This window comes from Mustelus asterias, chromosome 13 (genome assembly GCF_964213995.1).
Source record: "Mustelus asterias chromosome 13, sMusAst1.hap1.1, whole genome shotgun sequence".
Taxonomy (NCBI): domain Eukaryota; kingdom Metazoa; phylum Chordata; class Chondrichthyes; order Carcharhiniformes; family Triakidae; genus Mustelus; species Mustelus asterias.
In genome coordinates this window covers 42261071-42273916 of record NC_135813.1, presented here as the reverse complement: position 1 = coordinate 42273916, position 12846 = coordinate 42261071, and the positions used below count along the sequence as shown (strand labels likewise).

The 12846-nt window shown below is 41.3% G+C and overlaps 1 protein-coding gene and 1 pseudogene across 1 annotated transcript in view; one reads left to right on the top strand and one right to left on the bottom strand.

Annotated features, from left to right (window-relative positions):
- The window catches only part of LOC144502562 (neural proliferation differentiation and control protein 1-like), a 176303-nt gene that overhangs the window by 41493 nt on the left and 121964 nt on the right, over positions 1-12846 (top strand). The window lies entirely within an intron of this gene.
- LOC144503026 (large ribosomal subunit protein eL30 pseudogene) lies at positions 3709-4044 on the bottom strand (annotated as a pseudogene).

Sequence of the window (12846 nt, the reverse complement as noted above, 5' to 3'; positions counted from 1 at the left end):
TATGTTTGAAACTGTTCCTACTCAATACTGGTCAATAACTTGTAGTCACAAAAACCCATATTATGCAATTTTATACCAATGTTGCGAGCAATGATCATATTGTGGTGATGCACGTGTTTAGTAAATATGCCAGATAATTCTGTTGAATGCTCAATTAATTAATTATGTTTAGGTAGGGGGGATGTAAGTAGGTACCAAACAAAAAAGAATGGGTGAACAGAGTGTAGCAATGAGGAGCACACAGCAGCCAAAAACTATGTAATCGGCTTGCTTTTCACTTGTTACCTATAGCTATAGGACTTGAAGTGAAGCTGGTCAAATTTGCTGTTGCACAACACTTTTTAAAAAAAGTTTAGGTGAGAAACAAGTTACTATCATCATTTGTAGTGCAAGCATCTAGCAGCGTACCGACAAAATAATGCATAGGTTCAGTAATGCGTCACGAGGTTTGTGTTAGAGATATGATACTGAGATTGAGCTGTTGACCAAGAAGCATGACATCCAATACTAATTGAATTTATTGATCATGGTTCATCAAATTTCCTGCATAATTGCAGCTACAGTGAGTGTGTTCCAAGGGAGTTGGGACACTTAAGCATGTTATAAATCTGTTCTTTTGACTATAGTACCGTATACTGTTTGCAAAGGCTTGCTTACCAGTTTTGATGAGTTGTTGAGTGTAAATGTCATCACTATTTTACTGCCGTTTTCAGCATGTGATCATGCCGGATGCTGTAAGCATGCAGATCAGAAGCAATTTATCCCTGAAGATCAGTTCCGAGTTCTGTTGACAGTAGTGTAAAATTTTTTTTTTAAAACAGCAATTCCATAAATGGAGGTTCTTTTCGTAACAAATTTACTTCATCCTGAACAATAACTGGGGGGAAATTTTCAAGCTGCTTTCCTTTTGAAGATCAGAAAGGCATTTTATGGTTAAAACATGATTCACTTTTCAAAAATACCATTCAACATCATAAATAAAGTGAAAAGTATAATGGGCAAGGAAATCATAAACAGCATTGTACTCTGGAAGAATTAATTAAGAATTAATCCTGAATAAATAATTTGTCCTAACAAGGACTTAAAATAAATCCCTATGCCAGTGAAGGTAGGGCAGAGATTTGGGTTTAATAAAGAGAGCACAACTATGATTCGTCCAAAAGGAATATGTCATCAGGACCACACGCCTTTGGCGATAGTCATCCACCAATCCTCTTGATCAAAGTTGTTTTATAAATTTATATCGCATTCACACTGAGGCTAAATGCAGTTTGACTGTAAACCTTCCTGCTTTGTATCAGTTTCTTCATTGAATAATTTTATCAGTTCACCCATCCTATCCGAAACAGTGTGGCATCCTTTTAGCCTAACCATAGTCCCTGCTATGAATTGATAAATCTATTTTGATTAACGCGAAAGGTAGTTTCCCAGTTGCCAAGACCCTATATATCTGACCTCTCGTCTGTCAACTGCCTTAATGGGAGGTATTTACTAATTGGAGGGTGGTACTGGTGTCTTTCACTCACGGTGATCTGCCTTAGACAGTAAAGTGCTTTAGTGTACTATGATCATGAACTGGGACTTGTTGCAGAGTTCAGACATTCTAAGCACTGACCAGCAATGATCAGCTGCCCCTTGGAGGGATGTAAAGTTTATTTATTAGTCACAAGTCAGCTTACATTAACACTGCAACGAAGTTACTGTGAAAATCCCCTAGTCGCCACACTCCAGCACCTGTTCGGGTACACTGAGGGAGAATTTAGCACGGCCAAAGCACCTAACCAGCATGTCTTTTGGACTGTGGGAGGAAATCGGAGCACCTGGAGGAAACCCATGCAGACACAGGGAGAACGTGCAAACTCCACACACTGACCCAAGCCAGGAATCAAACCCGGGTCCTTGGCTCTGAGGCGGCAGCGCTAACCACTATGCTGCCGTGCGCCCATGTCACGGATCATGTGTGAGCAAAGCCACTGGTTTCTGAATAGCAGTAGCTCACATTAAGGCGTAGTGCAGGATTCTCCAATCTCTTCTGTTCCCACCCCACTGCCAGCGAGAATGGAGAATTTGGCACTCAGCCAAAACTTCTTTCACTGCAGCAGCACCGGAGATCTAGGTCTCAACTTAAACAATGTAATTTAACAACGAATAAAAGCAAATGAGTCTCATTTAAATGTGGCCAAGAACAGTTTTTTCTCTAGTTGGTATTTGCAATTGAAAAGTGAACCATAACACTTTTAAAAGGGAGTACCGAGTGAGTGAGATTGAGGCATGCGGGTGCATATTCAAAATTTCACAAGCAGCAACAACAAACAATGGACTCTGCCAGCAAAGTCAAGAATTAATAACATTGGCATATAGACACACCTTGTTCATTAAAGTGTTCCACACCCAGTACAGCAGTCCACAATGATTCTGTCTTCATGTAACAGCCTACAGCAGATCACTGAGGTGCATAAGAACATAGTGCACCATCTCTCAGGAGTAATATTGCATGATGGAAACATTAGCTTTCTTTTCGTCCCACCTTTCTTAAAGATTGTATTAGTCAGGGTATCAACGATTCTGGGGCCAAGGCTGGCAAGTGGAGTTGAGTTTACAGATTCAACCGACAGTGGCACAGTGGTTAGCACTGCTGCCTCACAGCTCCAGACCCGATGGGCCGAATGGCCTCCTTCTGCACTGTAGGATTCTATAATCTGCCACAATTTAATTGAATCATAGAGTTGGCTTGAGCTGAATAACCCTTCCTTGTTTTTGGTGGCATTTGTTAATGACAGTTGTGTGTGTGCACAAAGCTCTTCAGTAAATCTCCCAACCGGCTTGTTTTTTTCTGTGTCGGTGTGTTAGGACATGGGTGGGAATTGCAGTCAAATCACAATTACCCTCAGCTGATAACCGCATTCACAATCATGCATTTTCCACTCCCAGTGGGTTTGGTCCAGGTGCTCCGTTTTCCTTCCACACGCCAAAGATGTGTGGATTAATTGGCCATGCAAAATTGCCCCTTAGTGTCGGGGGACTAGCAGGATAAATACGTGGGGTTGCATGGGATAGGTGATAGGGAGTGTTGTTGGTGCAGGCTCGATGGGCTGACTGGTCTCCTGCATTGGAGGGATTCTCCACTGAGATCAATTAATTCAGTGTAGGCCAGAGATCAAACTTGGGATCAATGTGATATTTCTGATTTGAATTAGACTCCACACATGACATTTACCACTCAATTGCCTTGGAGTCTGGTAAGAAGATTTCTTGATGCTGCCCCCCTCTATTGCACTTATTCTAAATCTAAATGTGGCTTTAAACCACATTTCTAGTTGTTAGTCTAACTGGTCAATTATCCATTGCTGTGCAATAGTGTTTTGCAAGAAAAGGTATGTGTTTTGATATGTGATGTTTTTGCTCAATGGGAATAGCTAGGTGGATAGGTGGAATGATCAATTGCATAATACTGTCACACCCATCTGTTCAACAGAAACCTATTTTACAATAGGTGGTAGGGTGGAGTAGTTGCGCCTTGCGTGTGCAGTATCAACCTGCACCCTTCATTTTGACAGCTAAATTCAAGCCTGTTCTCCCTCCATCCGATTTGTTTGCTCTGACCCTACTGCGAAATGTAAGGGATCAGATTTGCATTCAGCTGGCAGAGCGTTTTTTTACAGTATAATTTGATCTGTAAAATATTTCCACTGTAGCTAACTTTATTTCTCATTGATGTGCTGACATGCTCCTGATGTCAGAATCACCAGGATTAATGATAGCCAGTGTGCACACTGTAGTATTTAACACAAGCTGTACCCAGTTCAGTGTTGTCGCCACTATAGTAGTGCACACCACTTTCCGTTAACATAACATAGCACTCAATCTCCAACTTCCTCAAGGCAGGACAGTTATTGGCAAGAATCGCCAGCTTGGCTTTGCCTTAACGAATCATTTATAAAGTCTGTTTTAGCCCAGCACATACTTGCCACTTTTCATAGCCAACTAGTGCCTGGAGTTGATGGACTCCAGTGATTTTTTTTTTGCCTACTTTGCTGCAATCATCTTTCCTTCCTGATTTCCAGCCAGCTAAAATTACAAACCTTGTCCAATTTGCTTCACCCTATCCCTGACCTTGGTGAAAGTAAACGGTTCCCTGGTTTATTCCCATCACCGTTCCCAAATATCCTTGCTGAATGTAGGGTGCAGGCATTGCTGATCTGAATGGTGAACTAAAACCAACTGCTGGGCAGATGTATGGGCGAGGAAGGTCCGTATACTTGTTTAATAGTTGTTGAAATTAGAATCTGCTGCACTGGCATGGATTGCTGTTCAAGGACCTTGGGCATGCCTGGCAGAGCATTCTTTATCAGCTTGATTTGTAGTTCTGGTGATTCAGTGTTATCAACACATGTTGTGCTAGCAGTCACTGTTTAGATATGTTAAAAACAGAGAGAGGGTGAGAAATGTTTCTCTAAATGTTAGCAGGTTGGCTACCAAGTGGGAGATTTCATATGCCATGAAGCATTCAGACCAGAAACACGCTAGTTTTATTTTCAGTACATACTGCCAGCTGATGTCACCTGGATCAGTGATACTGGTACAGCTAATTTACACAGTGCCAGAATAAATGTGATCGCTTTCTGATCTTATTGTTCAGTACAACATAGAATCATAGAACCCCTCCAGTGCAACGTGGGACAGTTCATTCTCTCTTTTTATATTTGAATAAAAGTAGTCTATTGTTGTTAGGCCAGTCACCATAGTGAGATATTATTTGGGTTTAATAGGGAGTTAACTTCAAAAATATTCTACTATATTGAAAATGCTAAGAAAGAGCTGTCAAACTGGTGAAGCTTCAACACAGGATTGCTCACATGCCAAATACTGGGAGTAATGTGATAGACCCAAGCAATTTGACGACTAACCGATCAGATCAAAGCTCTGCTGTCCTGTCACATCTAGTTGTGAACTGTGGGCAATTAACTAACTGGAGGAGGAGGCTATACTAATTTTCCCATCCTCCCATGATGGGGGAGTGCAGTGCAAAAGACAAATCTGAAGCATGTGCAACCATCTTCAGCCAGAAGTGCCAAGAGGTGATACATCTGAGGCCCCCAGCATTGAGGATGCCAATCTTCAGCCAACTTGATTCACTCCACATGATATCAAGAAACAGCTGAAGGCACGAGATACTGGAAAGGCTTTGGGCCCTGACAACATTCTGGCAATTGTACGGAAGACTTGTGCTCCAGAACTAACCTTGTCCTCCAGCCAAGCTGTTTTAGTACAGCTGCAACACTGACATTTACACAGCAAATGTGCAAAATTTCTCAGATATGTGTTTTATTAAAGGCAAATCTAAGCTGGCCAATTACCACCCCATTAGTCTACTCTTACCAGCAAAGTGATGGAAGGTATTGTCAACTGTGCTACCCAGCTGCATTTACAGAGTAATAACCTGATTTGATTTGATTTATTATTGTCACATGTATTAGTATATAGTGAAAAATATTGTTTCTTGTGTACTATACAGACAAAGCATACTGTTCATAGAGAAGGAAACGCAAGAGTGCAGAATGTAGTGTTACAGTCATAGCTGGGGTGTAGAGAAAGATCAACTTAATGCGAGATAGGTCCACTCAAAAGTCTGATGGCAGCAGGGAAGAAGCTGTTCTTGAGTCGGTTGGTATGTGACCTCAGACTTTTGTATTTTTTTCCCAATGGAAGAGAATATGTCCGGGGTGCATAGCGTCCTTAATTTTGCTGGCTGCTTTTCTGAGGCAGCGGGAAGTATAGACAGAATCAATGGATGGGAGACTCAATAACCTGCTCAATAATGTTCAGGTTTAGGGGGAGAGGGGTTTCGCAGGAAAGTTCTCAACTGGTTGCAGAGATACCCAACGTCAAGGAAGATGGTTGTGGTTATTGGAAGTCAATCATCTCTATTCAGGACATTGCTGTAGGAGTTCCTGAGGGTCATGTTCTAGGCACAACCATCTTCAGCTGCTTTATCAATGATATTGCATCCATCATAAGGTCAGAAGCGAGAATGTGCAATCAAACAATGTTCAGAGCGATTTGTGATTCCTCAGATAAACAGTCCGTGCTTTCATGCAGCAAGATCTAGGCCACATTCAGGCTTAGATTGATGAGTGGCAGGTCACATTTTCACCATACAAATACCAGGCAATGACTATGTCCAACAAGAGAGAATCTAACCATTTCTCCTTGACATTCAATGGCATTATCATCACTGAACCCCTCTGAATGTTGTTATCATTGTGCAGAAACAGAACAGGACCAGCCTTGTAAAAACTGTGGCTACAAGAGCAGATCAGAAGCTAGGCATTCTGTGGCAAGTATTTCGCCTACTCACTCCCCAAACTCAGCCCACCATCTGCAAGGCACAAAGTGGGGACTGTGGTGGAATACTCTCCGTTTGCCTAGATGAATGTGACCTGCCACTTATCAATCTAAGCCTGAATGTGGCCTAGATAACGAGAACCCCTATGTCAGACTCATATTTATTGACTACAACTCAGCCTTCAACACTATTATTCCCACGAAACCCATCTCCAAACTCCGTGGCCTGGGCCTCGGCACCTCCCTCTGCGACTGGATCCTGAACTTCCTAACTCACAGACCACAATTAGTAAGGATAGGCAACAACACCTCCTCCACGATCATCTTCAACACCGGTGCCCCACAAGGCTGTGTTCTCAGCCCCCTACTATACTCCTTATACACCTATGACTGTGCAGCCAAATTCCCCTCCAATTCGATTTTCAAGTTTGCTGACGACACCGTAGTGGGTCAGATCTCAAACAATGATGAGACAGAGTACAGAAACAAGATAGAGAATCTGGTGAACTGGTGCGGCAACAATAATCTCCCTCAATGCCAACAAAATGAAGGAGATTGTCATCGACTTCAGGAAGCGTAAAGGAGAGCACTCCCCTGTCTACATCAACGGGGACGAAGTAAAAAGGGTCGAGAGCTTCATGTTTTAGGTGTCCAGATCACCAACAACTTGTCCTGGTCCCCCCCATGTCAACACTATAGTTAAGAAAGCCCACCAACGCCTCTTATTTTCTGAGAAGACTAAGGAAATTTGGCATGTCAGCTACGACTCCAACTTTTACAGATGCACTATAGAAAGCATTCATTCTGGTTGTATCACAGCTTGGTATGGCTCCTGCTCTGCCCAAGACAACAAGGAATTACAAAAGGTCATGAATGTAGCCCAATCCATCACAGATATACTCTCTTCCACCTTCTTCCTTTGGGAAAAAGATACAAAAATCTGAGGTCACGTACCAACCGACTCAAGAATAGCTTCTTCCCTGCTGCTGTCAGACTTTTGAATGGACTTGCCTTGCATTAAGTTGATCTTTCTCTTCACCCCAGCTATGACTGTAACACTAAATTCTGCACTTTCTCACTTCCTTCTCTATGAACGGTATATTTTGTCTGTATAGCACGCAAGAAACAATACTTTTCACTATGTTAATACATGTGATAATAATAAATCAAATCAAATGAATGTGGTTACAACAAAACGTAAGCTAAACACCATCCAGGAGAACATAACTTGCTTAATTGGCAACCAATCCATCACCCTAAAACATTCACTCCCTTCATCACTGATGCAGAAGTGTATACCATCTCATCATGGCTCCTTCGTCAGCATCTTCTAAACCTGCAACTTCTGCCACCTATAAGGCAAGGGCCAGCAGATACTTGGGAATGCCACCATCTGCAAGTTCTGCTCCATGTCTTTGATTTTGATTTGATTTATTATTGTCACATATATTAGTATACAGTGAAAAGTATTATTTCTTGGGCACTATACAGACACAGCATACCATACATAGAGAAGGAAAGGAGTAGAGAATGTAGTGTTAGTCATAGCTAGGGTGAAGAGAAAGATCAACTTAATGCGAGGTAGGTTCATTCAAAAGTCTGATGGCAGCAGGGAAGAAGTTGTTCTTGAGTCGGTTAGTACGTGATCTCAGACTTTTGTATCTTTTTCCCGACGGAAGAAGGTGGAAGAGAGTATGTCTGGGGTGCGTGGGGTTCTTGATTATGCTGGCTGCTTTTCCAAGGCAGCAGGAAGTCTAGACAGTGTCAGTGGGTGGGAGGCTGGTTTGAGTAATGGACTAGGCTTTATTCACGATCCTTTGTAGCTTCTTGCGGTCTTGGAGCAGGAGCCATACCAAGCTGTGATACAACCAGATAGAATGCTTTCTATGGTGCATCTGTAGAAGTTGGTGAGAGTTGTAGCTGACACGCCAAATTTCCTCAGTCTCCTGAGAAAGTAGATGTCACATACCATCCTGACTTGAAACTGAATTGCTGTCCCTTCACTGTCCCTGGATAAAGGTTCTTGAAATCCCTTCCTATTAGCACTGGATGTACCGACACCACATGGACTGTAGCGATTCAAAGTTGTGGCTCACCAGCACCTTATCCAAGGCAAATAGTGATCCTCAATAAATGCTGGCCTAGCCAGCAACACCTACATCCTGTTGAGTGAACAAGTAGGCATTATTAGATTGCGAGTGTTCATGTGATAGATGAGGGATCTTCACTGCCAAGTATCCTGTTCATGATTCATTCTGTTCTTAAGCTCAATGCAGCTCTATTTGGTGCTGAGTTTTGGAACCTAATGCAAAGTACTTTAATGATTTTGCTGAGAAAATGACTGATTTGATAATTGCGTGGTGATGGTAGGGGGCCTCTAAGGATTGAGGTCACTGGTTACGTGGACACACATTCTCTCATTTATCATTTAAACAGGTCCTGTGAAGACTTCCACTTGATTAATTGAGCAAGCCCTTGGTATTGAGCCTTGTTGCTATTGATGAATTACTGTTTCGCATGCACGGTTCTAGCATCAAATTGCTTCTCAACCAGGCTACTCTGTTAAATTCCTACAATGGTGTCTCAGTCATGGCTAGTTGGGCTGGAGCGTGAAGTGCTGGGCGACTGCTCCTCAGGAATACTTTGTTAACCATGATATGGAAGGGTGATTTATGGCATTGATTTCGACATGTCATCACAGCTTTAACAAAGGCCAAGTCAGATGGTCGTAAAGAGTTGATCCTGCGTTATCCTTTTTTCAAATAAATAACTGTGACAGAGGGCCTATAATCTCTGTGATGTGAATACAAGTGATTCTTATGAAAAATGCGTACCACACTCCAGTTATGCACTAAGTGATTAGGGAGCAGATTTTTTTATTAAACATTTTAACTTCAATGAAATTGTCCAGAAACATTTTGTTTGTAGTCATATTTCAAACAATGTGGAGATGCCGGCGATGGACTGGGGTAGGCACAGTAAGTAGTCTCACAACACCAGGTTAAAGTCCAACAGGCTTATTTGGTAGCACGAGCTTTCGGAGCGCTGCTCCTTCATCGCTCCATCAGAAATTGGGAGTGAAATTGGCAATTAGTAGACTTGTACAACAGTTGAATGAAGAATGGGTTGGGTGTGAAATCCAGTTCTTACCCCAATGTAATTTTGTATCTCTACATGAAACAATTTCGAACCAGAATAAAGAAGGAGCAATTTTACTGAAGATAGTTATTTATATTAATTTACATGATGCTATTTAATTTGAACAAGCTGGAAGATTGAAGGACTGAACAAGCAACTTAGTACAGCCAGCATGTAATTGGCCCATACAAATTCTCAGATGTGCCGAGTTAGCTGGTCCCAACCAAGGGCTCTAATGTTTTTGAGAAGGGTGGAAATAAATCATGCAAGATTCCCATTCTTGATCTCTCTCAGAACTCAGCTGGAAGGTCCAGATTTAGGGATATCCTGAGAAGTATAATCACTCTTTTAATATAGAAAATGTGACAATTGGTGCATAGCAGGGTATCTCAAACAGCAGTAAGATAATGACCCAATAATCTGTTCTCATGATGTTGGTTGATGCACGATAACCAGGGCAAGGAGAAATTTCCTAATTCTTCTTCGAATTAATGCCATGGGATCTTTCACATCAGCTGAGAGGCCACTGGTTAGTATCCCATTGGAAAGATGACACCTCTGACTAAGCAGTACTCCCTCAGTACTACACTGGAGTGTTAGCCTAACTTTTCTGCTCCGGTCTCTGGAGTGGGACCCGTAAGTATGCAAAATGAAGGTAGAATGATTACTTTTCATCCAGTTTATTGGCTTCATCATGAACGTGAAAATGGCAAAAGTATCACTTGAATTTGAAAGAGAGTTTCTTGCCTTGTGGGACTGTTTAAAATAAACAGCAGCTGTGATTTTGTTCTTTTGTCTAAATTGTACATGTTGCCCGTGGTCAGTTGATGAGTTTTTACATACAAAATGGTGACGAGTTCAGTGAGAACTTCAAAAGCTTACTCCACAGCACCACATAATGGCCAGAGCCTGCATTAACTTGATGACACTTGACGCGTGGAAATTGAATAAGAAATGTAGATCCAAAAATTTACAATGGTGAACCTGACACAAAAGCATGACCAAATATTGTGACATGAAGTAGTCAAGCTTGTCAAAAATGGTATATGCCCTGTCCAAGATTCTTTAATAATCTATGGACGTTTTCTACTTTGGCTTTTCGTTTAAATGATGCAAAAAAAATTGCAAATGCTGGATATTTGAGAAAAAAACAGAAAATGTGGGAGATTCTCAGGTCAGGCAGCATCCAGGGAGATGCAGCGCAGAGTTAACAGTTGATTGCCTTTAATCAGAACCATAGATGACCTTCTGAGTATTTCCAGCATTTTGTGGTTTATAAACACTTGTGGTGTGCTGTGTGTCTCAGCAGTAAATGGGCATCATTGTTAAACCCGTGCCCTCACAGGCTGTTTTCTGCCACTGAGTGTCCAGCCTTAAACATGGAGATTGTTGCTGTTCCTTTCTGTAAATTCCATTTTCAACATAGTCAAATACCCTCTTCAGTTGTTAGTACTTTCTTTCAAGTAGCCATGAAAGGAAATTGGATGACGTTAGCTATGCAGAAGGTGAGGCTGCTAAAAGCATGGAATTACTTCTCTGTACAAATTGTGCCTGGTATGACAAAGAGCAGTGCATTAGAAAGTAGAAGTGGAGTAATTGGATGCTGCTACACTGTGATTAGATCCTGTGATTGAACAAAGCTTAGTCATCTGAAAATTGCTGTTCCAATAAAGTTAATTTGTATTTAACTTTATATTTTATATCCTTGTTGTTGAAATGTGGATTGATGTACAACAGGAAATCATGATGAATTTTCTCTAAATGTTCAGGTCCACAAGGCTCTTACAAATTGGCGCAGCACCCTAAACAATGAGCATCAATTTGTAATATTGGAGAGAGTTCTATCATGAACACCTCTGCAGTCAGACTGGCCATTCTGGATGTGTCAACATTTCTTGCAATTGATGAAGGTTATTGTTTTCAGGTTCCACCATAAACCGTTCGCTTTGATGGTGATTTGTTCCCCTACTTTGGCTATTTGATCAGTTGGAACCAGATTATGCAAATCCTTGACACCTTGCTAACTCCGAAGTGAGCCTCAAGCATTCATTGCCTCAAAGGAACCAATATTTATTTGAGTGACTCTCCTCCTCACTTCAAAAAACACTCTAATGTATTTTATGCTTCCCCTTTTTCCATCAACATTTTGTCCGCTGTCTGTTTTCTAAAACGTTTCCGATCCTCATCTTTGTAACATTGAGAGCCTCTTCTTCCTTAATGAATCGCGATGGATCTTTCTTGCTGTAACTTTGGTTTGTTTTCAGTGAAATGTATTTTTGTTGAACAACTTGCATTTTCTGTAAATTTTCCTACACTAATATTTACCACCATACATTTTTAGTCTATTTACCAATGAACTCCAGCCAGCACCTGCACAGACCTATGTAATTGGCTTTGTTTGAATTTATGATTCTTGATTTGGACTTGAGTGCGTTGCTTTCAAATTTAATATGGAATTCAATTATATTGTGATCATTCTTTCCCTATTTTTTACTATATGATTACTAACTAACCCTGCCTCATTACATAATACCAGGTCTAAAACAGTGTTATACCTAGCTTGCTCCTCAATATATTGTCTAGGAATCGGTAGGGAAGTCATTCTACAAATTCACCAAACCACCCTTTACAATTTGATTTGTGTGGTCTATATGAAGATTAAAGTCCCCATGATCATGACATTACTTTTGTTACAAGCTTCAATTGTTGCAAACTCCAATTATTTCTTAATGCTCAGTTCAGTGGTATAACTACTATCAGAGGCTTATAAACTATTCGCACCAATATTTTCTGAACCTTGTTAATCTCCACCTATACTGATTTTACCTCCAATCTTTTGAGCCAAGATTTTTTTTCCCACTGCCTTTGTTATCGTTAATTATCGGGGATAATCCCTTATGTTCATCTTTCTGAAATGTTGCACACCCTGAAATATTTATTTCCCAATCCTGTCACTTTGAAACAATGGTCTAGAACTTTGAGTGGCAGTCGGAATCAGATTGCCATTTCACTCCTGTTTACTTGCACTAAAATGCAGTTGCAGCTTTTTTGCCCTTTGATTCAGGCCTCCTCAGAAAAGTGCAGTGTAGTGTGCTCCCGAGACTTTTAGTCAACTGCAGTTGAATCAGAGGGAAGGATGCCATGCACCCTTTCTTTTAACGGCACTATTGTCTGTAAAGAAGCTAAGTTTAATAAAGGTCCCATTCACATTGAGAAGCCAGAGAGAAGGTAAATATGGGTAGGATTTGACATGGGGGTGGGGTAATTGGGTGGTCAGTGGGAGGGGGAGTCGGGGGGAGTGTTGGGGTGGTCAGTCAGTGGGTCACTAGTGTTCGTGGGGAAGTAGGTACAGAAGGGGTTGGG